Source organism: Peromyscus eremicus, chromosome 7, assembly GCF_949786415.1.
Source record: "Peromyscus eremicus chromosome 7, PerEre_H2_v1, whole genome shotgun sequence".
NCBI classification, from domain to species: domain Eukaryota; kingdom Metazoa; phylum Chordata; class Mammalia; order Rodentia; family Cricetidae; genus Peromyscus; species Peromyscus eremicus.
The window spans coordinates 10,512,258-10,534,856 of NC_081422.1; the positions used below are offsets into that span (position 1 = coordinate 10,512,258).

General features: G+C 41.9%; 1 long non-coding RNA gene across 1 annotated transcript; it reads left to right on the forward strand.

Annotated features, from left to right (window-relative positions):
* The first annotated feature begins 193 nt into the window (after positions 1 to 193).
* LOC131914059 (uncharacterized) lies at positions 194 to 21,123 on the forward strand. The gene is made up of 3 exons (XR_009380066.1): positions 194 to 438; positions 15,573 to 15,748; positions 19,085 to 21,123. It is a non-coding gene; the product is annotated as an uncharacterized LOC131914059 (long non-coding RNA).
* Positions 21,124 to 22,599: the final 1,476 nt, after the last annotated feature.

The following is a 22,599-nucleotide window of genomic DNA, read 5'->3' on the forward strand; positions in this document are numbered from 1 at the left end:
TGGACTCCTTTGTGAAGTGTATACCTTGGGTTTTTCTTAGTTTCTGTCTTAAGGACAAATTAACTCAGGTCTCATCTTCATGTTCTGTCTCAGGGATGGAAGTCCCAGATGCTGGAGAGCAACCACGGAAGAATTGTTTCTTCCATCACAATCACCATGAGCTCCTCAGAACTCCAGTGCTTTGCTCCAGATGTTAGAAGGCTGTAATTCAAAGCTTAACGTTTCTGCAGCCTTAGGAGACAATCTCAGGACTATGACCTGTCCTGGAGCTGTTTCCTCAGATGAACAGCCTCTGCAACTGGATGATATGAGTCTGACCTACCAGGTTAGGGATGAGCAGTGGGAGGTCAGGCAGGCATCCAGGCTCCTAGTCAAGTCTTAAAGATGTCACTTGTAACCATCAGCACAACCACTGTGAATGATGTGGTGTCTTTGAAGGTAGGCTTTTTCTTACAGGAGCCTTTTGGCAAAGGCTTGGTATCAGATGACTGGCCATCCTGAAAATTGTACAGCTAATTTTCAACCAGTTGCTGGTATCATAAACCCAATGAGAGAGAGAGAGAGAGAGAGAGAGAGAGAGAGAGAGAGAGAGAGAGACTTTACGTGAGCTAGTGTTTCCTCAAAGCTGTATGATTTGCTCTGTCAGTGGACTAATACTTTCACACTGAACAGACAAGCAGGAAAGGGCAGAGATAAGTCTGATGCAGGATAGATGCCTCTCTAATGTGTATACAGATCATCTGGGATCCTGAAATGCAATTCTTATCTAGGGTTTTGGGGCTGCAACATGAGATGGGTGCTTCTTTTTAATGGATCTCTAGATGCTACTGTCACCATCCAAGGACCTAGACAAGAGTCCAGTTGGCCATTTACCTAGAATCACACATCTTGAGAGAGGTGAGAAGAACCAGGTGGCAGTCTGGGACATGGGGTTATTTATACCTCAACTCAGCGACTCAATAACAAATGGACTTAAGCCACTGAGCCCTTGTCTGGAATGTGTGGTTAACCCTACCCCTCCCAGAGAGTTACTGCTACACAAATGCCATGTCTAAATGGCGTGCTGAGTGCAGAGCTCTGAGCTCTGCATACAACTGCCCAATAAACGCTGCTGAGATTTTGCCCCAGTAGCGAAGCATGGTTGAGACAGCCAAGATGTGACATGGTGTCTTTGTCTATACTGTCTAGCCTGAGCTGACATTTCAACCCCAAATCAACAATATGCTCAATAATGTTTTTCAGTGAACAGATGTAAATGTCTAACACATTGCTTTTCATGTTTCTCAGTTGCTCTAAAACCAATGTGGTCACAAAATGAATAAGCTTGGCAGCATATTACATGCTTATAATGAACATATATGATCCTATAAAAAAATTTTTAGCAACTATGAATTACCAAATACCATTCTATGAATATCTTTACGCCTAGGTCCAAATGATAAAGTGAAGCCTACCCCTAGCATAATGTGTTGGTGGTCTGCCTGTTCCACTGGTGGTTTTCGCTGAGGCAGCTTCTCCATTCTGCACACCCAGTTTCTTCTGCAGTTTGTCTGACCTGATAGTACTCTACTGGTGCTGATGCTGACACCCCACATCTTCTGGCAAGCTCTGAGGGTGCCATAGCTGATATGATAGGGAGCTGTTTGGGCACAGGAAGGAAGGTGTGAGTTCAGTCTCCACCTTCTGTGGTACTTTTTGTCGAAGGTCACATGTCTTCCCCCTGCCCTGGAATGCATTTTCATCTACAGATGAGTTACACACACACACACACACACACACACACACACACACACACACTAATACATACATATACACACATACATACACACATACATACATCTGCACATATAGAGAGTATCCACTTCCATGCAGGCTCTTTAGGGACACATGCATCTTTTGGAGATACATTAGGCAAACAAACTGGTATAATTGTTATTCACGCGCATTCTAACACCCGTCACTTTTGGTGCTGATCTTCACACTCAAGAGTGTCTGGTCCTGCTTCTGTCTCTCTTCAAGGGCACGAAGCTGACTTCCTTCCCTCACACTCAGGGAAATGGCCAGCACCACTGACCTGTGGACACTCACAGGCTTTTCTGAACATCCTATCCCTGGGGCCATGTTTCTTTTCCTTCTTCTATTCTGAACATTTTTTGTGTTCGTGATCGAAGTTCTCAGACGAACACAGTTAAGGGAAAATAACATGTATTAACTACCTAATACACAAAAACTTATGATTAAAAATCCTTCCACACAAATAAAAAAAATCACACACCAAATTAACAGGGCCAAAGTCTATACAAATTAATGAAACTACATATGGTTAGAATTGGCATTTGAAACAGAAACTGTGGAGCTTCGTATTAAATTTTACACTTTCAGTACTGAATATATTTTATGCACTTATCCTCCACCAAATCTGAAAAATCCATGACAGAGTTAGCACCCAGAAAACAACCAGCTTTATACCCTCCTTCATTACTCGTGTCCATTACCTGCATCTACTCAGTCCTCAGCCCTTTATACTTGTGTTTATTACCTCTTTTCTTCATGCTCGGTCTTCACGTGCACCTTTACCAATGTACAAAAGCTCCTGTGACTTCCTGTCCTGGCCTAACAGCTGAAGGAACCACAGGTTAAAGATGTCATCTATCCTGACGGACTTGAAGTCAGCCAGTTCCTTCTTGGATTCTAGCCAAGGTTGTCCTCGAAGGGCAACACTTTGCACTATACTGCACAGAGCCACAAACGGAGAAGAGAAATGCCCCCAGGGTTGTCTATGAATGCGCTGGATGCACATGAACATTAGTCAGTTGATGGGCATTGCCTCTGACACACTTGCCAGGAAAATGACCATTTTTCAAGAACTGTTTCCGTTTATAGAGCATTTGGAAATAGCTTCATTGAGTCCTGTCTCCATGATGTATTAATCATGTTTTGGTACAATGTTGCTAGTCACCAAAAATCTAGTAACATTCCATCTGCAGGGTGTCATACAACTGGTGAGAGAGTGAAGAGCCATTAGGCTACTGTTTGCTACTGTGGCATATTCAACAGATTGATTGCTTATAACTTTTAGTAGAATTTACTGGTTTTTAAAAATTAAATAGGTGGAATGAATTGGTTGGCTTAGCTTTATAATTTCCAAGAACCCAGGGTCTTCTTAGCTTGTATGAAGTATGTATGTAGACAAACATCTACATAAGTGGTCCTTAACCCTTATGAAAAAGAAAAGAGGGTCTCTTAAAATTTTATTTTAAAAATCCAAACAGTACAAGTACATAATATAAATACATTTTAATCCATGAAGGGGAGGACACCAGAATATACAAGTAGCAGATGTGTAGAGGAACAAGATAAAAATATAAACTGTGGTATGAGGATTACACTTAAGAATATTCACCCCTGCACAAAGAACCACACGCAACTGATGGCTGATGAGATGAGACTTAGCCTCTCCCAACCCCCTCATTGGTTGTCCAGCGCAGAGTGGTCAGCCCTGAAACCATATACACACCACCAACAGAAAGAGACATAGCAGCTATATATCTATGCATTTATATACATACATAATACATACATACATATACACACATACATACACACATGCACATACATACACACATACACACACACGTGTATGTGTGTGTATGTAACAGTAATAATCTAAGAAAGAGAGGCTATCAAACTTGAGTGGACACATAGGGTTTGAGAGAGGGTAACTGAGAGGGACGGAAAGGAGGGGGGGGAGGAGGGAAAGTGATATAATTCAATGTCAATCAAAAACAGTTTGGAAAAGAATACTGTATATTGAAGTCAGCATTTTTACTAAATGAGTAGCTCTCTTCCTCTCCCCTGCTCCCTCATTCTCTGTATGGGAAAGACTTTGCAGGTTCTAAACAGGCACCCTATGATTCTGCTATGGAGTTGCAGCCTAGGCTGTTGCCACTGTCACACACACACACACACACACACACACACGCACGCACGCACGCACGCACACACACACGCACATGAAGTGACACGACCCTGCATTTGCTTCCCCTAAAGTGACCACTTCGCTATCGACATGCGTACTGTCTTGTGGAATTCATTTTTGAGAATTACTTGAGAAGATTTTGAGAAAAGCAGCAGCCTCCTGCCTCATTGTTCACAGTCAGACTGCATTTAACAGGAAGGCTGAGAAGTACCGTGAGAGCATTCTTTTACGTACCAAGGTCCAGATAAGCCTCCTGGTGAGTAGCTTCATCTTAACTATTCAAGTTCTGGTTCAGTGCAGTTAAGGAATTGGGGCCCTCCTCTGTTGCAGGCCACACCCCCTCCTCTCCACCACACTGATGGTGGCTCATGAGATTTCAGACACTGATTGATTCTCCACTGTATGAGGTCTAATGACCTCAGGCGGCTGGGGGGGTGGTGGTGGTGGGACTTTGTCTTCTCTTTCCTAACCTGGTAATGTGATGGACACCATGAGCCATCCACACGTGACTTCATGAAGCACCTACAATTACAAGGTCTGCTGGGCAAGTGCAGTATTGTCTGGATCCCAAAATGTGAATAAAACATAGTCTTTCCCAAGTCCAGCTCCATCTGGTGCTGTATAGGCAATATGTTGATTCTTGTTTGTCTCAATGCTTAGGAGAGACAGCTCAGAATTAAAAGCTCTTCGAGGGAACATGGGCTAATTTTCTAGCCATGCATGCATCCTCTTGGTCTTTTCTGTTAGTGCATTGATGAGTATACATCAGCACAACACGTCAACATTTGATATGTCACGTCCTCACCTCTTCCCACCTCATTAGCTTTGTCTCATGGCTCCTTCACAAAGACTTCCTGTCTTCTACTCTCCCTGACCCATGCTATCTTTGTCCTGTCCTCCCATCTACCTAAGACTGATTGTTCTTATAATTACTATTAAACATCACACTTGCCCTGGACCATTGACTTGCCTTCATTTATCAACGTAAACATTTCATTAAACATCTCGTGGGAAGTTATCTACAAAAACTAGTTTGCATCTCCTTTCCTGCCATCAATGTTATTTAGTAGAGATGATAGAAACTATATTTCTAGAGATATCTGTGAGCCTTAGAAGAGAGCATAGATAAAGTGCAGGGTAACAATGAGTCTTCCCAAGGCCTCCTGGTGACTCTGACGTACAACAGCGCTTGAGAATCACTTTAAATTGTTTGTATCATGACAAAGAACACAGAACACCTCTTGCATGCTTCATAAGTTTGCAAAGCACTTTCACATTAATTATTCAACCTTTCTGTACTCTCTTTCCTTTACATGAAAAACAATAGAGGTGCTGTAGCTCATAGACAGATGGCAAGTAAATATCATATTCATTGCCAAGTTAGTTATTATCTGGATAACAATGGTTTTAGGGTAAGGACTTGAAAAAGTTAACTTTAAATTTAGCTAAAAGTTAACTATTTCTGTTGAGCATGAGGTACACACTGACAGACTTGGTGAGGCTGATACAGGAGAACCATGAGTTAGAGGGCAGCCAGGGCTACGTAAAAACACTGTCCCAAAATAAAACAAAACAAAAGCAAAATCAACATGTTATAGCTAGGTGGCACAGTCCCATAATTCCAGCACTTGGGAAGCTGACGAAGGAGGATTGCCATGAGTTTGAGTTCAGCTTGTACTACAGAGTTCCAGGCCAGTCTGGACTACAAAGTAAAAACTTGTCTCTAACTAACTAACTAAGTAACTAACTAAGCAGAAATAACTTTGTGTCTCTTCATCTGTATTCAGGAGTCACATTGCTACCTGCCTGTTCCTCTGCTGCCTCATGGGAAAAGAGCCAGGAGCAGCCAGCAGGGACAGGGGACATCTGTGCACATGGTGCCCAATACTAAACCTAAAAGGCTCCCTCAGCTCCAGCTATAATTCCAGGAAGGGATTTTTTTAAAAAAAAATAAGCCCTTCAAATAAAATTCATCCAGTTTTAAGTAGACAAAAGTTCCTAAGAAAATATTGTATCTGGGCCCAAGAATATATTAAACAAACCTAAAGAGTGGAAACATATCTTTTCCCATTTCTTTTCTTGGGTGCCACATATATCACCAAGTAAAGAAAATAATAGAAAATGTAATACAAATAACATAAAAATACAATTTTTAGGTGCTTAACATTCCAGAAAGTGAAGCAAGGGAAATGATAATATTTTAAATAGTGTGACATTAAGATAAAGTTAAAATCCCAAGGTAACTAACCTTGGTCTAATCTAGACAGACTGTCACAACCTCCAGAAGATTCTCCAGCTTCCAGCACAAGCCCTGACATCATCATCCTCATATCCAGGGTCTTACATACCTAACATCTTGTTCTCTTGGCTAAAATAGAAAACTTAAATACTCTTGTTTCAAACAATCCTTACCCATGTGGACCCTCCTGTGAGGGCTGTTTCCAGTCTGGCTTAGTTCATTATTGATAGAGTGAGGTGATGATTGACAGCTCTCAGCCCCAGTGCATGATGGAAGCTTTTTGACTCTGATGATCAGCTCAGCTGAGTATCTGCTAAATAACTTAATGAATCTTTTATAGACACTCTGTGTGGCCACACACAGAGAGGAGCATGGCTTGGTTCAGATCTACAAATGAACCTTTTCCAGTACAAAAACAGATGAATCAGATCATAAAAAGATGGACATCAGAAGTTAACTCACAGGCTAAAGGAGACCTGGGCATTTCTAATTAATGCTATTCTGAAATTCTAAACAAGATGTTGCAGCCAGATGTCATGACACTTGCTTATGAATCCACAGTCCAGGAGAATGAACCAAAAGGATTGTAAGGACAAAGTTCAATATTAGCCTGGACTACATGGCGAGTTTCTGGCAGCTTGAGCTACTGAGTGAGACTCCTGCTCAGAAAAACAAGACAAAATGGCACTGCTGAGCAGCTTGGGAATTGGGAAAACGCTCTGAAAGCACAGGGAATGAGCCTTTTCAGTGCAAAGTCACCCGCTCCTGGTGGGCATAAGAAACCTCTGTGTTTAATGGCTTGATTTTCCCAACAGAATGGGAATTTGAGTTAGGCAATTAAAACAAGAATATAAGACCAAGAAATCTGAATTGACCCAACTTCTCCCTTCAGTTATTTACTTAATTTCTTAATTGCTTGTAGTCTTGTCTGCCTCCCCCCACCCCCGGCTCCGAGCCCCACCGTAGTCCTCAAAGTCTCTGTGGTGTGCTACATCTTAACCAGGAGATCCTGTAGAGATGCTGCTACATTTTAACCAAGAGATCCTGTAGAGATGCTGCTACATTTAACCAGGAGATCCTGTAGAGATGATGCTACATTTTAACCAAGAGATCCTGTAGAGATGATGCTATATTTTAACCAAGAGATCCTGTAGAGATGATGCTACATTTTAACCGGGAGATTCTCTAGAGATGATGCTACATTTAACCAGGAGATCCTACAGAGACAATGTTACATTTTAACCAGGAGATTGTATAGAGACAATGCTGTTCTCACAGTGGGTGCTTCACTGGAGATATGAACAAACCCTAAAATAATCATCTCAAACAATATGATATTAGAGTGTCCATGAGATTCTGATTTTTTTCTGGTAGTTGCTATAGTTATTTTCTTTCATTATGCTAGTGTTCTGACTTATCAGGAGATTGTGTACTAAAGCAATTTGCTGATGGGCAGACACTCATGGGGAAGTCTAGTACAATGGAATTCTTTGAGTCACCTCTCCATTTAAGATGCCCTGTATACTCCTGCCAGAAGGCAGGTAGCCTAACTACAGATCTTCACCTCTCCTTCCTTTCCTCTAAACCCATCCTCCGGTCTCACCTCCAACTCTGTAGCAGACTACATGCTTCTCTGGCCATTCCCTCCTCCCTGCCCCCATCTCCAGCAGATCACACAGATCTCCTCCTCCAACTTCCTCCCCCCCATTCATGTCATCCCAGACCTCAACTCCAGCAGGCATTCTCTGAGAATCCACCAGCCAAGCCAGCCAGCAATTAGGCCAGCCTCAGATCTTTACTCTTTCCTCTCCTCCAAACCCAGTCCCCAGTCTCACTCTTGACTCTGTAGCAGACCACTTGTTCTGGCATCTCTTCACTCTCCACCCCCTTTCCCAGGGGACTCAATGCTTTTTTCCTTCTTGTGGACCACCTCACTCTGCCCCCCACTGTAGCATGAATTTTAACTGGTCTTATTAATAAAAACAAACCTGGAGCCAGGTATTGGGGTGAATGCTGGAAGATCAGAGAAACAGAACAAGCCACAGCTACCTCACCTTGCCAGTTCCTCAGCTGATCTTGTTTCCTGAGACTGGAAGCTTCTGAGTCCTCATCCAGAATGAATCTCAGCTGAAAAGCCTAAAAGCTTAACCAGCCAAAAGCTTCTAGTTTCTGATCTTCATGCCTTATATATCTTTCTGCTTTCTGCCATCACTCCCTGGGATTAAAGGCTCACTTCCTGGGATTAAAGGCGTGAGTCACCATGCTTGGCTGTATCCTTGAACACAGAGAGATCAAGATGGATCTCTGCCTCTGGAATGCTAGGATTAAAGGCATGTGCTACCACTGCCTATCCTCTAGGTTTAATATTGTGGCTGTTCTGTTCTGTGACCCCAGATAATTTTATTAGCATGCACAATATTTCAGGGAACACAATACCACCACATCCCACAACCCATTCCAAAGTGGCAGCTCCCTAAACCTAGGAACTCATTTTACCCAGAAACCCCAGTGGCCACACCTAGCAAGATACCAGAGAATTTCCTACCAAAGGCAACACACAACCACCACATCCTCCTAAGAACCAGAAAGGGCAACAGAAACCAAGGAACAAAATACCCATTCAACACAGACAAGACCAGATATCAACACCTAGAATTACAATCAGCCCAAACCCAGATGCCTAAATGCCAATGTAAAAACACAATAGTAACCAGGACAATATGTCTCCACTAGAGTCCAGCAATATTACCACAGTAGGCCCTGAGAATAGCAACACCACTGAAGTGCAAGACAAGGACCTTAAAATAGCCTTTATTAATATGATTAAAGAAGAAATGAATAAATCCATTAGAGAAATTTGTGAAAACACAACCAGTGAAAGGAAATGAATAAAACTGTTCAAGACCTGAAATTGGAAATAGAATCAGTAAAGAAAACCCAAACTGAGGGAAAGATGGAAAGGAAAAGTTTAGGAAAAGAAAAGTTCAAACAGAAACTACAGAGGCAAGCTTACCAACAGAATACAAGAGATTGAAGGGAGAATATTAGGTACTGAAGACATGATAGAAGAAATATTTTGGTCAAAGAAAATGTTAAATCTAAAAAACCCCTGAAGCAAAGCATCCAGGAAATCCAAGACACTATGAAAAGACAAAAATCTCATAATAGGAATAGAATAGGGAGAATAAACCCAGGTAAAAGCACAGAAAATATTTTCAACAAAATCATGAGGAAAATTTACCTAACCTAAAGAATGAGATGCCTAGTAAGGTACAAGACACATACAGAACATCAAATTGACTGGACTAGAAAAGAAAGTCCCCTTAGCAAGTAAGGATCAAAGCACAAGATGTACAGAACAAAGAAAGAATTTAAAAGCTGCAAGAAGAAAATATCAAGTAACATATAAAGGCAGATCTACTAGAATAATACCTGACTTCTCAATAGAGACTAAAAGCCAGAAGGGACTGGACATGTTCTGCAGACTCTACAATCCCACAGATGCCAGCCTAGACTACTCTACCCAGCAAAACTTTCAATTACAAGAGATTGAGAAAATAAGACATTACATGATAAAACAAAATTTAAGCAGTATCTACCTACTAATCCAGTTCTACAGAAGATGCTAGAAGGAAAACTCCAATCTAAAGAGGTTAATCACACACACACACACACACACACACACCCCCAAAAAACCACAAGAAATAAATAATTCCAGACCAGCAAATCAAAAGAGGAGAAACACACACACACACACACACACACACCACCACCACCACCACCACCACCACCATCACCACCACCACCGCTGCTGCCGCCGCCGCCGCCACCACCACCACCACCACCACAACCACAACAGGAAAAATAACAGGAATCAAAAAACACTGCTCAACATCAATGATCCCAATTCCCCAATAAAAGACACAGACTAACAGAATGGATGCCAAAAAAACCAGGCTCCATCCTTCTGCTGCATCCAAGAAACACACCTTAACATCAAGTACAGATATCAACTCAGGATGAGCAAATGGACCTAAGAAGCTAGCTGGTGTAACCATTTTTATATCTGACAAAGTAGACTTCAAACCAAAACTAATCAGAAGAGATGGGGAAGGACACTTGATACTCATCAAAGGAAAAATCCACGAAGAGGACATTGCAATTCTTAGCATCTATGCCCCAAACACAAGGGTACCCAAGTTCATAAAAACAATACTTCTACAGCTTAATCACGTATTAATCCTCACACACTGATAGTGAGAGACTTCAATCCCCACTCTTGCCAGTAACAGGCCATTCAGACAAAAACCAAACAGAAAAATGCTGGAGCGGAGTGACTTTCTAAACCAATGAGCCACACAGACATTTGCAGAACGTTTCACCCAAACACAGAAGAATACACCTTATTCTCAGCACTGCCTGGAACTCCCTCCAAAACTGACCACATACTCAGACACAGAGCAAGTTATAACAGATACAAGAAATTGAAATAACTCCCTGCATCCTATCAGACTACCATGGTTTAAAACTGGATTTCAACAACAGCAGAAACTTTACAAACTCATGGAGACTAAACCACTTACCACTGAATGAAAAATGGGTCAAGACAGACATCAAGAAATAAATGAAAGACTTTCCAGAATTGAATGGAAATGAATGCACAACATACCCAAACTTATGAGACACAACAAAGATGGTTTTAAGAGGCAAGGTCATAGCACTAAGTGTCTATAAAAAATTGGAGTGATCCCAGTGACGTGACAGCCATAAAACAAACAAATGAAAACACCCAACAGAAGCAGATGTCAAAAAATGATCAAACTTACGGCTGAAATCAATAAAACAGAAAACAATTACAAAGAATCGATGAAGCAAAGAGTTGTGGGGTTTTTTTGTTTTTTCTTTTTTTTTTGAGAAATTTATAAGACTGACAAACCCTTATCCAAGTTAACTAAAAGTCTGAAAGAGAATATCCAAATTAACAAAATTAGAGATGAAAAGGGGGACATAACAACAGACAGAGCAAATACAAAGAATCATAAGGACATACTTTCAAAACCTGTACTCCACCAAATTAGAAAATCTAAAAGAAATGAATAATTTTCTCAATACTTACCAAACTTAAGTCAATACCAGACAAGCAATTTAAACAGAACTATAACCCCAAGTGAAATAGAGGGTTCATATGGAAACAAAAAGCCCAGGATAGCTAAAACAACCCTGAATAATAAAAGTACTTTGGGAGGTACCACCATCCCCAACCTCAAATTGTACTGCAGAGCAATAACAAAAAAAAAAAAAAAACATATGGTATTGGCACAAAAACAGACATTGATCAATGAAATAGAATTAAAGAGCCAATCATAAATCCACACACTATGGACACCTGGTTTTTCATAAAGAAGCCAGAAATACACACTGGGGAAAGGGTAGCATCTTCAACAAATGGTGCTGGTCAGACTGGATGGCTGCATGTAGAAGAACACAAACAGATCCATAGCCATCCATGCACAAAACTCAACTCCAAATGGATCAAAGACCTTAAACATAAAACCAGGCACACTGAACCTGATAGAAAGGAATGTGGGGAATAGCTTTGAAGCCATTGGCACAGGAAAAGGCTTTCTGAACAGAACACCACTAACACAGGCACTAAGATCAACCATCAATAAACGGGACCTCATGAAACTGAAAAGCTTCTGCATGGCAAAGGTCACCATCATTCAACAAAGTGGCGGCCCACAGACTAGGAAAAGATCTTTACCAACTACACATCTGATAGAGGGCTAATATCAAAAATATGCAACAAATTCAAAAAACTAGATAACAAGAAAACAACCCAATTAAAATGGGGCATGGGTACAAATTGAGAATTCTTAAAAGAGGAAACTCAAATGGCTAAAAAACATATTAAATTTTTTTCATCATCCTCAGTCATCAGGAAAGTACAAATCAAAACTGTAAGACAAATTGCTAAATGGTCTTATTAATAATAAAAAAAATAAATAAAATAATAAAAATAAATAAAAATAATAAAAAAAATATCTGGAGCCAGATATTGGGGTGAGAAATCAGGAAGCAGAAAGAAGCCAGACATGTTCTTACCACTAAGAAATCCTCAGTCAAAGACAGAGCTACTTCCTGTATACTCACATCTATATACCTTTCTGTGCCCTGCCATCTTACTTCCTCTCTCTGCCCAGCTACATCACTTTCCTCTTTCTGCTCAGCTCTATCACTTCCTGTCTGTCTTTCCAGACCTTCAGACCTCTATGGTTAACTAGCACTGAGATTAAGGGCATGTGCCACCACACCTGGCTCTGTTTCCAGTGTGGCCTTGAATTCACAAAGATCTGGATGAATCTCTGCCTCCTGAATGCTAGGATTAAGAGCATGTGCTACTACTTCCTGACCTCTGTTTAATATAGTGGCTGGCTTTTCCCTCTGATCCCCAGATAAGCTTTATTGGGGTTCACAAATGAAATATCACCACACAAAACTACTTTGAGATTCCATCTTACACCTGTCAGAATGGCTAAGATCAATAAAAAATGTGACAGCCCATGCTAGTGAGGATATGAATTAAGGGGAACACTCCTCCATTGCTGGTGGGACTGCAAACTTGTCACTATGGAAATCAGTGTGGCAGTTCTGCAGAAATATGGAAATAGATCTACCCCAAGATCCAACTATACCACTCTTTGGCATATACCCAAAGGATATTTCATCCTACAATAGAGATACTTACTCAGCTATGTTCATTGCTACTCTATACATAATATCCAGAGACTGAAAACAACCTAAACATCTCTCAATAGATGAATGGATTAAAAAAAAACCTGTGGTGCATTTACACAGTGTAATAATTACTTAGCCTTTAATAAAAAAAATACATCGTGACATTTGCAGGCAAATGGATAGAACCAAAAAAAAAAAAAAATCCTGAGTGAGGTAACTCAGACCTAGAAAGACAAATAAGGTTATTTATTAGCTTATATGTAGATATTAGCTGTTAAGTCAATGATAACAAAGCTACAATCCGTAGACCCAGAGGTTAGGTATAGAGTAAGAAACTGGGGGAACAGATAGATATCCCTAGGAAAGGGAAATAGAGTAGATAGTTATGGATAGATGGGGGAGTCCTGGAAAGGGAGGATCAAGTAGGGAGGTGGAGGAAAGTGGGGGACAAAGGAGGGAATACAGGGGGAAGTAGCTAAAATTAAGACCCATTTGAGGGATAATGTGGGAACCTAATACAGCAGAAGCTTTTAAAAATATATACGTATATGAAGGCAATCTAAATGAAATTGCCAAATGATAGGAGAGAAAGAGCCCCAACTGGACATCTCTTGTCACCAAACAAAGCTTCCAGTAGCAGAAATGGGTTACAGTTAGTTGAGTTGTTGGCCAATGGGGTCTCATAGGAATCCCCAAATTACCCAGGCTTTTGCTAAGACTATAAGTTTCCTCCACAAACTGATGGAAAGGCCCTATTGCTGAAGACATGTACACTGAATGTGGATAATCCGAACTGCTGTCTACAGAGAGCCTTCACTCCTATGTGCTAGTGTCTATGGTACAGGAAGGTCCTCTACATACTACCAAAGGGGAAACATAAACACCAACCCAGCCATAAACCTTTGATCTACAATGGTGTCCAGCCTGAAAGATATACTAATGCAATGGTGGCACAAAGCTTATGTGAGTAACCAACCAATATCTGATTTGACTTAAGATCCACTCCATGAGATGGAACCCATACATGACACTGCTTGAGTAACCAGGAACCTGAGACTAGATAGCCCAGGGACCTAGGATAAAACAAAATACTACTGTTCTACAAAAATAATACAGCAGTAAAATCACTCCCAATGACATTCTGCTATACTCATAGTTCAGTGCTTTGCTTAACCATCATCAGAGAAGCTTTGTCCTGCAGAAGATGGGAACAAATACAGAGACTCACAACCCGACAATATGCAGAGTGAGAGACCATGGAACACTCAGGCCTAAACAGAATGCCTCCATCAAACCACTCCCCCCAGGGCTCAGGGAACCCGTCAGAAGAAGAGGCAGATACAGCTGAAAGAAGTGGACACATGCCTCCATCCCTAACCCAGAAGCCATTTCCAATTGATAATCACTTGCAAATCACAATCTAGTTTTCTCCAAGGAAGTCTCACTCAGGAAACTAATTACTATTAAGGGTAGACTGCATGCCCAGCAGTAGATGGCCAATAGAAAATTAACTCAACATCTTTGGTGGTTTCTTGTCAAGACTTTTTTTTAAATTTTTCTTAATTTAATTTTATGTATATTTTTCTTTCCTTTTACCCTACAGGTCTTTTGCATATATATATATATATATATATATATATATATATATATATATATATATATATATTGGGTTCCAGTTTATTGTTCTATGGGATTCCCGAGTGTGCAAATGAGTGGGTGTCTCCGTCTGTGTCTGTCTCTTGTGCCTTTTCTTGGACTCTTTTACATCTGTTTGTTTCGTCCTGTTCTTATGTGTAATTTTTGTTTTATCTTATTACATTTTTGTTATTTTATATCATTATTATCCCTTAGAAGCCTGTTTGTTTTCTAATGAGAGATAGAAAGGGGGTGGATCAGGATGGGAAGGGAGGGAGGAGTCACTAGGAGGAGTAGGGGGGAGAAGAAACCATAATCAGGATATAGTATATGAAAAATCCATTTTCAACAAAAGGAGAAATTAAAATAGTAATATTTTTAAAAGAAGGTGGCCTGTAACCTGGACCTTTCTCCCAGGTCCCTGGTAAGCAATGTTTCCGGAGCACTGGATCACCTTGGCCATGTAAGAAACCCCAGAGTGCGAGCCTGGGCCAGTGGAACAGTGTAGACTAACCACACAGGCAGCTCTTCCCACTGCTGGACACCGAGCACCATGCAAGGACACTCACTGAGCCGAGAGCTGGAGATGCTGGCACACAGGGCAAGCTTCTCTCATCTGCTGGCCACATGCCCCGGACATCAGGCTGCTGTCTGAGTGGTATCAGTAAAAGTGGGGCAGGATAACCCCACCTGGCTCTACATACATCATTCATTGGTTGTGTCCTTTTGTAACTCATTATTCAAATGAGATAATGACAATGTGCACAGGATCCATAACATAATTTACAGAGAATTCTGAGCTTAGTGCCTGGCACATGCAGAGAAGTCGATTAATTTAACTCAAGGGGCCATTTCGGTTAGTTGTCCCTATGGAGTGAGTTATTGAAGCAGCTTTAAATAAGGGATAGCATATTAAGCCATACATAGTCATTGGTGTTTAGTTTAATAATGGATCTTCAGATTCAACTTTGACCCCTGCAGGACCAGGGCATGGAGAAAATGGGCAGAACACGACGATTTGGAAGAGTTGAAGCCCTGATGGCGCTGGCAGGATCAGGTGGATGTTATAACGGGGCTAGTGGCAGAAGACTCCAGGGTCCTGCAGGGAAAACAAGATGTAAAGAGAAGAGCCCTGCTCACAACAATCGAGAGACAAGGTTTGCATCCCAATGGAGGTCTAATTCTGTGTAACTTTTACAAGTGACTCGACTTCTTTCTGGGTTAGCAAACTTAACACAAGTGATGAGTGAGATGTCTTTTTGTAAGAAAGATCTGTTCTGGGACACTTGATTTTGGGGGTGGGGATATAGTGCTGTGTGTGGTATTTATGAATTCCTTCTTTCCATTGCTCTGCAGCACACAGGAGTCATCTTGCTCTTCTGTATGGATTTGTTGTCCTGTGGCAACAAATGATGAGTGAGATGAGCTCACCCACAAGGACCCTTCTGGGAGTTCAAACAGCAAAGCTTTCCTTAAGGGGTCTCTATGGAGTAACTTTATGTCATGTGCTTAGCTTAGAAAAATTCTGTAAATGTTAACACTGTCTGAACTACATATGGTGATTTACAAATGAATCAAGATTTTAAAAATATCTCTCTTACAAAAAATCCTATCAATGTCCACTGTCTCAAGGTTCCAGTAAATCTTATCCACAGTCTTTGTTCTTTCATAGTTTAAAATCTCTAAAGACACTTTGCAAATGATGTTTCCAAGTAAGCAAGCTTTAACTGGTAGGAAGAGGGCAAGTCAGGGCCTTGGCATTCAGAGTTTGAAAATATTTATGTTTCACCATTGTGTGGCTTGTTATTGTTCAGGACACATCATTTATTTTGAATTTTTAAATGATGGCAAAGAAGAACATTAAGTTATACTTAACAAAATTAGAAGGTGAATTACCAAGAAGCAGATGATTATGGCAAAGTTGTTTTTATGTTCCTCTGTTTTCTATGGAAATTAAAAGCTTTCTCTCAAAATATCTGGCTTAGTAAAACAATGAGTGTGGAGTTGTGAAGTGTTCATTTAAAGGAGTTGTAAAGGAGAGTTGGAAAGTTCTCCCAAGAGCAACCAGATGATTTATGAAGATAGATACATAGAGGGCAAATAGAAGATGATGTAGGATTAAAGGACTCTGCTTAGATTCCTGGGCCACTGCCAAAAAGTCGAGATGAAAGACGCAGCCAGTCTGTGAGAAACTTGTATGTAAATGAGTATTGTTAGAATTAACTGAGCTTCAAACACTGCAGAGACTCCTTCTCTCTCTCTCTCTCTCTCTCTCTCTCTCTCTCTCTCTCTCTCTCTCTCTCTCTCTCACACACACACACACACACACACACACACTCACACACACACACACACACACACCATGCCACCAACTCCTCCTGTGCACAGAGCTCTAGCAGCATGGGAACTCATTAGTAGAGTCCACACAATCTTCACAGGTGAGGTACAGCTGCACTTCTGGCCCTCCAATATGAACTTCAGGTTGCTTTGCTAGGCTGGTTCTGCGTGGATTTGCAGCACTCCATTTCCAAATCCATTTGATTATAAGAATAAATGCGCAGGTATTCACCAAAGGTCAGGAGCTGTGTCTGTGGCTCTGCCTCAGAGCAAGGCTCATGTCTCCTGGCGATGCATCTAAGTGGCATGCCACCAAACATTTACTTAAACATGCTTCCTAAATGCTTGTTTGACCAGTTCATTGCCATAGTAACAAGGCTTCTGTAGCCACAGGACAACAAATCCATACAGAAGAGCAAGATGACTCCTGTGTGCTGCAGAGCTATGGAAAGAAGGAATTCATAAATACCACACACAGCACTATTCCCCCACCCCCAAAATCAAGTGTCCCAGAACAGATCTTTCTTACAAAAAAGACATTTAGATGTGAAACTTATAAAATATTGCTGGGAGGCCATAACCTGTGTGGGGTGGTACCTCATCCTTTAAGCCAGAGCCTGAACGAAGATATCAGCTCCCTCCTACTATCCACAGCCTTGACACAACCCCAGCATACACTTAGACTCCAAGATATGTAGACTTTATTCAATGTGATAAACTTGAGCAGCCAAAATAATTCTGAAAATGTGTGGCAAGCTTTGTGATTTCGATACCTAAGGCAAATCACAAATCACATCGATACAGAAGCTGTGCCACTATGGAAGTCACATATGGCTTGCTGGCCATGTCAGTCGGCTGTGTTGATGGGATAAAATAGAATAGAGAAATAGACTCATGGTCATTTGGCTTTCAGGAAATCCGCCATGGAGAAAGGACAGCATTTTAAGCACATAACGCTAGAACAAGTGGACTAGCTGTGCGAGGGGATCTAAAGCCAAGGAGTGAACCTCTGCCCCTCATACCACACACAAAGGTTAATTCTGGATAAATCCCAAACCAAAACAAACAAAAACTGGATTTTCAAAAGAAAACCTGAGATGCCATCTCTGGGCTTTGGAGGAGGTAGACAGTGGATCATATCCAAAAATCTATACCCCTAAAAACAATGTTGGACTCCACCGGAGACTTCCATAGACCCCAAGAACTACTAAGACTACCAAGCTGATTAATACTGTTTGCAGAACACAGATCTGATAAGTAATTTTTAAACTAGAGTATGTAGAAAACTGCTGTGATTCAGCTGAGAAACAACAAATCCCTAAATGAGTCTTCGATCACTTACTTAGCCATGGAACCCATGGAAGTGATTAGCATATCCCAGGGTTCCTAGCATCGTGATCACCAGGAAAAAGGAAGTTAAAGGCATATGAGGAACTGTACACCCATTAACTTTCTAAACTAAAAACTATCACTGGAGATGAGATGGGTCAGCAGGTAAAATGCTATTGAGCAAGGTTGGGGGGTTGTGTTGGATTCCCCAGCTCCCACATAAAAAGTCGGGCATGGAGGCACGTGTCTATATCCCATTGCTGGGAAAGCAGAGTCAGCAGAGTGCCTGGAGCTCACTGGCCAGACAGTCCAGCTGAACTGGTGAGCTCCAGGTTCAGTGAGAGACTTAGTCTCCCTGAGCAAGGCAGAGAGTGATTGAGGAAGACAGCGGCCTCCACATGGGTGCAGGCACATGTGTGTGCTCGTATATATGCCCCCCCCCACACACACACAATCTATACACAAACTATCAAGAGCTGATATTAACAAGAAGATGAAGCTGTGCTGAGACCTTGGAATATTGGCGATACAAGCAATGTGAAACGTCTACCCCCCAAAAAGTGATTAAAGCCAGCCCAGGAGAGGCTGTGTGCGCTACAGAGAGCAATTCGGTGCTGCTAGGATCCTGTACCTGATGAGGCTCACACCCCACGCCTCATGGCCGGGCTGCACAACATGTAACTAGAGTTAGTGTTTGCTCTCCTGGATTGGGACTTTCTTTGGTCCATTGTTTCTTATAGTTCCTCCATCCCTCTCTTGTGGGGGTGGGGATGTTCACTATGTACCACTACCTGTTGGAAGGAAGTCATTTTCTTTTTCTTTTCCAGGGGTTGACAGCTAACAGCCTGCCTTTGGTCTCACGAGAAGCTTTCAGTTTGGACTTTTGAGGACACCTGGAGATGAATTCACTTTGTATGAAATGGCCACAAGCTTTCAAGGGTCGGGGGCAGGAAGCTACAGTTTGAGTAGGAAATGTTCCCCACAGGGCGGATTTGAACACCTGGTCCCCAGGAGATGGTGTGCCTTGGGATTTTCACAGACTTCCGCAGGTGAAACCTAGTTGGAGGAGGTAGGCTGCTAGAGGCATGGTTTTGGAAGCTAGCCTGGCTGCCAGCTCGCTCTTCAGTGTCTTCCATGAGGTGCACAGCCTCTTCCTTCACAAATTCCCACCACCATGATGTTCTGCCTTCCCACGAGCCCAGAAGCAACAATCAAGTACTGCAAACCCCACGAAACCATGAGCTAAAGCGTTTGTCAGTTTTATGTCAGCTCAACACAGCTAGAGTCATCAGAGAGGAGGGAACCTCAGTTAAGGGAGAGCCTGAGTTTGGAACACCCTCGTCCATGCCTCTGCTGCACAGGGGGCAGCCATTTCTCTGTTTTGATCCGTGTACTGAAATGGCTCGTCTTCAGAATATGGTGCATTCCATTCACTAGAGGAGGCTGGATGGTGTTGCAGGCTCTGATGGTCTAACCTTCTTCCAACAGTGGACAGGCATTGCCAGTGTCTCTTCATTTACCAGCTATGCACTTTCAAGCTTCTTGGTATTTCCAGAGTGGCACCTTGGTGTCATCTTTTTAATGAGGATGATCAGGGATTCACGTTTACTTGCCATTCACTTCCTCTTCTGTGTGTGGATACCCAGGCCTCATTGGGTTATCTGTTTCCTTCTGCTGTGAGGAGTCCAGGCATCTGTATGTCTTTGATGAGCAGGAATCCCTGATCGTATTTCATTGCAGATGTATATTCCAGCTTGTAGACTCCCTTTTCATTTTAAAAAAAATTATTTTTACTAATGTGTGTATATATGTGAGTGTGTGCAACTGGTCATGAAAGCCAGAAGAAGGTGCCATGGCCCCTGGAGCTGGGGTTACAGTTGTGACCCTCTTCACATGGGTGGGAACCGAATTGTGGTTCTCTGTAAGAGCATCAAGTCCTCTTAACATGCCAACTCTCCAGCACCACCACCACCCTTTTCTTTTCTTTCTTTTGGTTGCTCTTTTCCAAACAGGAAAGCTATTCTCCCTTTTAAGGAACATACTTCTTAAGTTGATTACAATTGAATTTATCAGTCTTCCATTATAGCTCCTATGCAATATCAGAAACTCACATGGGATGTAGTGGCAAAGGTTGAAAATGAGCCAGATCTTCACAGGAGAACACGTAGCACACTGCATTGTACTCATGCAGCACAGCACTGCACCTTTGAATCTGTCTGTGGCAGGTCACGTGAACCCACATGGGCAAACCTCATCCATGCCAACTGAAACTAACAAGCAGCCCGTGGAAGGGCACACAGCATGAGGGGGTCCACTTAGAACAAGTCTCGGGGGTCACTGTACACAGCTTTTCCCAAGTTTCTGAAGAGATAGTGTTCATGGCAGAGGTTGACTCCTGGGAGGGAGAGGCAAGGTCTGGAGGCCTTCCTCAGCCTTCAGAGATCCCAGTGAGGACTGGCTCTGTCCTCTGAGGTAATGAGTGCGAAGTTGTTCATTTTTGTCCCTTTCTTTTTTTTTTAAGGTGTATTTTTATTTTTATTTGTTTACATGCCTGTGTCTATCACGTGTGTGTCGTATCTGTAGAGGCCGGAAGAGGGACTCTGATCCCTTGAACTGGAGTTTCAGGTGGACCAGCTGCTATGGATGGGGGCTTGAACCAAGCGCGGTCCTCTGCAAGAGCAGCAAGCACTCGTTTTTTTGAGACAGGGTTTCTCTGTGTAGTTTTGGTGCCTATCCTGGATCTCGCTCTGTAGACCAGGCTGGCCTCAAACTCACAGATCTACCTGGCTCTGCTGGGGTTAAAGGTGTGAGTCACAGTCCCCAGCTCAGCCAGCACTCTAAATTACTAACTGTTGAGGCATTTCTCCAGTCCCAGGTTTTTTTTTTTTTTGTACTTTATTCATATGCTATAAATATTCTTTTTTGTGTGTAAATATCTCATTTAAATATTCTAAGCACTATAGAATTAAGAGAAGTCACTTGGCTCCTGCCCATAACATTACAATAAAAACAATTTATTCCTTTCAACACTATCTCCCTGGTTATGAAATTTCTTTTCTCTCTGCTGTGACAATGGATAAAACAAATGTCCTTTAGGGACAACAAGATCTTTCCAGATATCACCTCTGTGTTTGCAGACACATTTGCTCTTTATTTAAATGACAAACAGCCATATCTACTGGGCATTTCTCCAAGGTTAAAAAAAAAGGAGATCAAGAGAAAGATCAGGTTCCAGCCATGGAAACACAAAAGCAGCCATAAAATGTCTTTCTCTGAGGGAGTGTTTGCAGCGTCCAGATCACCACTGCTGTGCACATTTATCAAGCAGGCTTAGGAGAAGCCAGGAGGATGAATGAGTCAGACACAATTAACAGTTTGTCATGAGAGAATGGAGACACATTCAAATTTCGGACTCCTGCTCTTCTAAATTTTTTTAGAAAATTAATTTGAACATGAAAGATGAATGCACCAATGGTTAAGACAATTAGGCAGCTGAGAGACCAATAAGATATTTTGGGGTGCAACAGTTTTGCCAAGTGCACACATATGTAACCATTCTCATTTACTCTCCCTCCATTCTCTGGCTGCTCCTCCATGTACAGACACATAGCTGAAATCTCTCTCACCACACAGTTCTGTCTCACAAAAACGAGAACTTTAACTACACAGGCGATTGGTTGTCTTCATCTGAACATGGCTTGTCAGGATGTGCACAAGCTGGCCCTGCCTGCCTGTGCCATAAGATCAGGCTACAGTAGCTCCCAGCACATTTCTAACAGTCTTATTCCAGTGTCCTTCCAGGCTCATGTGCTGATACGTTGTGTACCCAAATAAAATCTGCCTGAAGATCAGAGAGACAAAGGAACAAGGCACAGCCACCACCTCTTACCTCACCAATTCCTCAGTGTGAAAAAGTTCTAGTTCCTGTCTTCTCATGTCTTATATACCTTTCTCTACCCAGCCATCACTTCCTGGGATTAAAGACATGTGTGCTTCCCAAGCAAAGGCATGAGATCTCACATGCTGGGATTAAAGGCATGTGCCACCACTGCCTGGCCTCTCTGTTTAATCTAGTGGCTTGTTCTGGTCTCTGATCTTGAGGCAAATTTTATTAGGGTACACAATATATCATCACAGGCTCATATGTTTCTCTACTTCAAGAGAAAAACAACAAAGTGTGACCCTCATTTTTCATCTTGTAGAAAATAAATATATTCTGTACTAATATCAGAAGTTTGTTAAAAAATGCTACAGTTTATTGAGTGTTCCAAGGTAATAAATAAAAACAACAGGTTAGGGCCAGCAAGATGGCTTGGCAGGTAAAGGCACTTGCTGCCAAGCC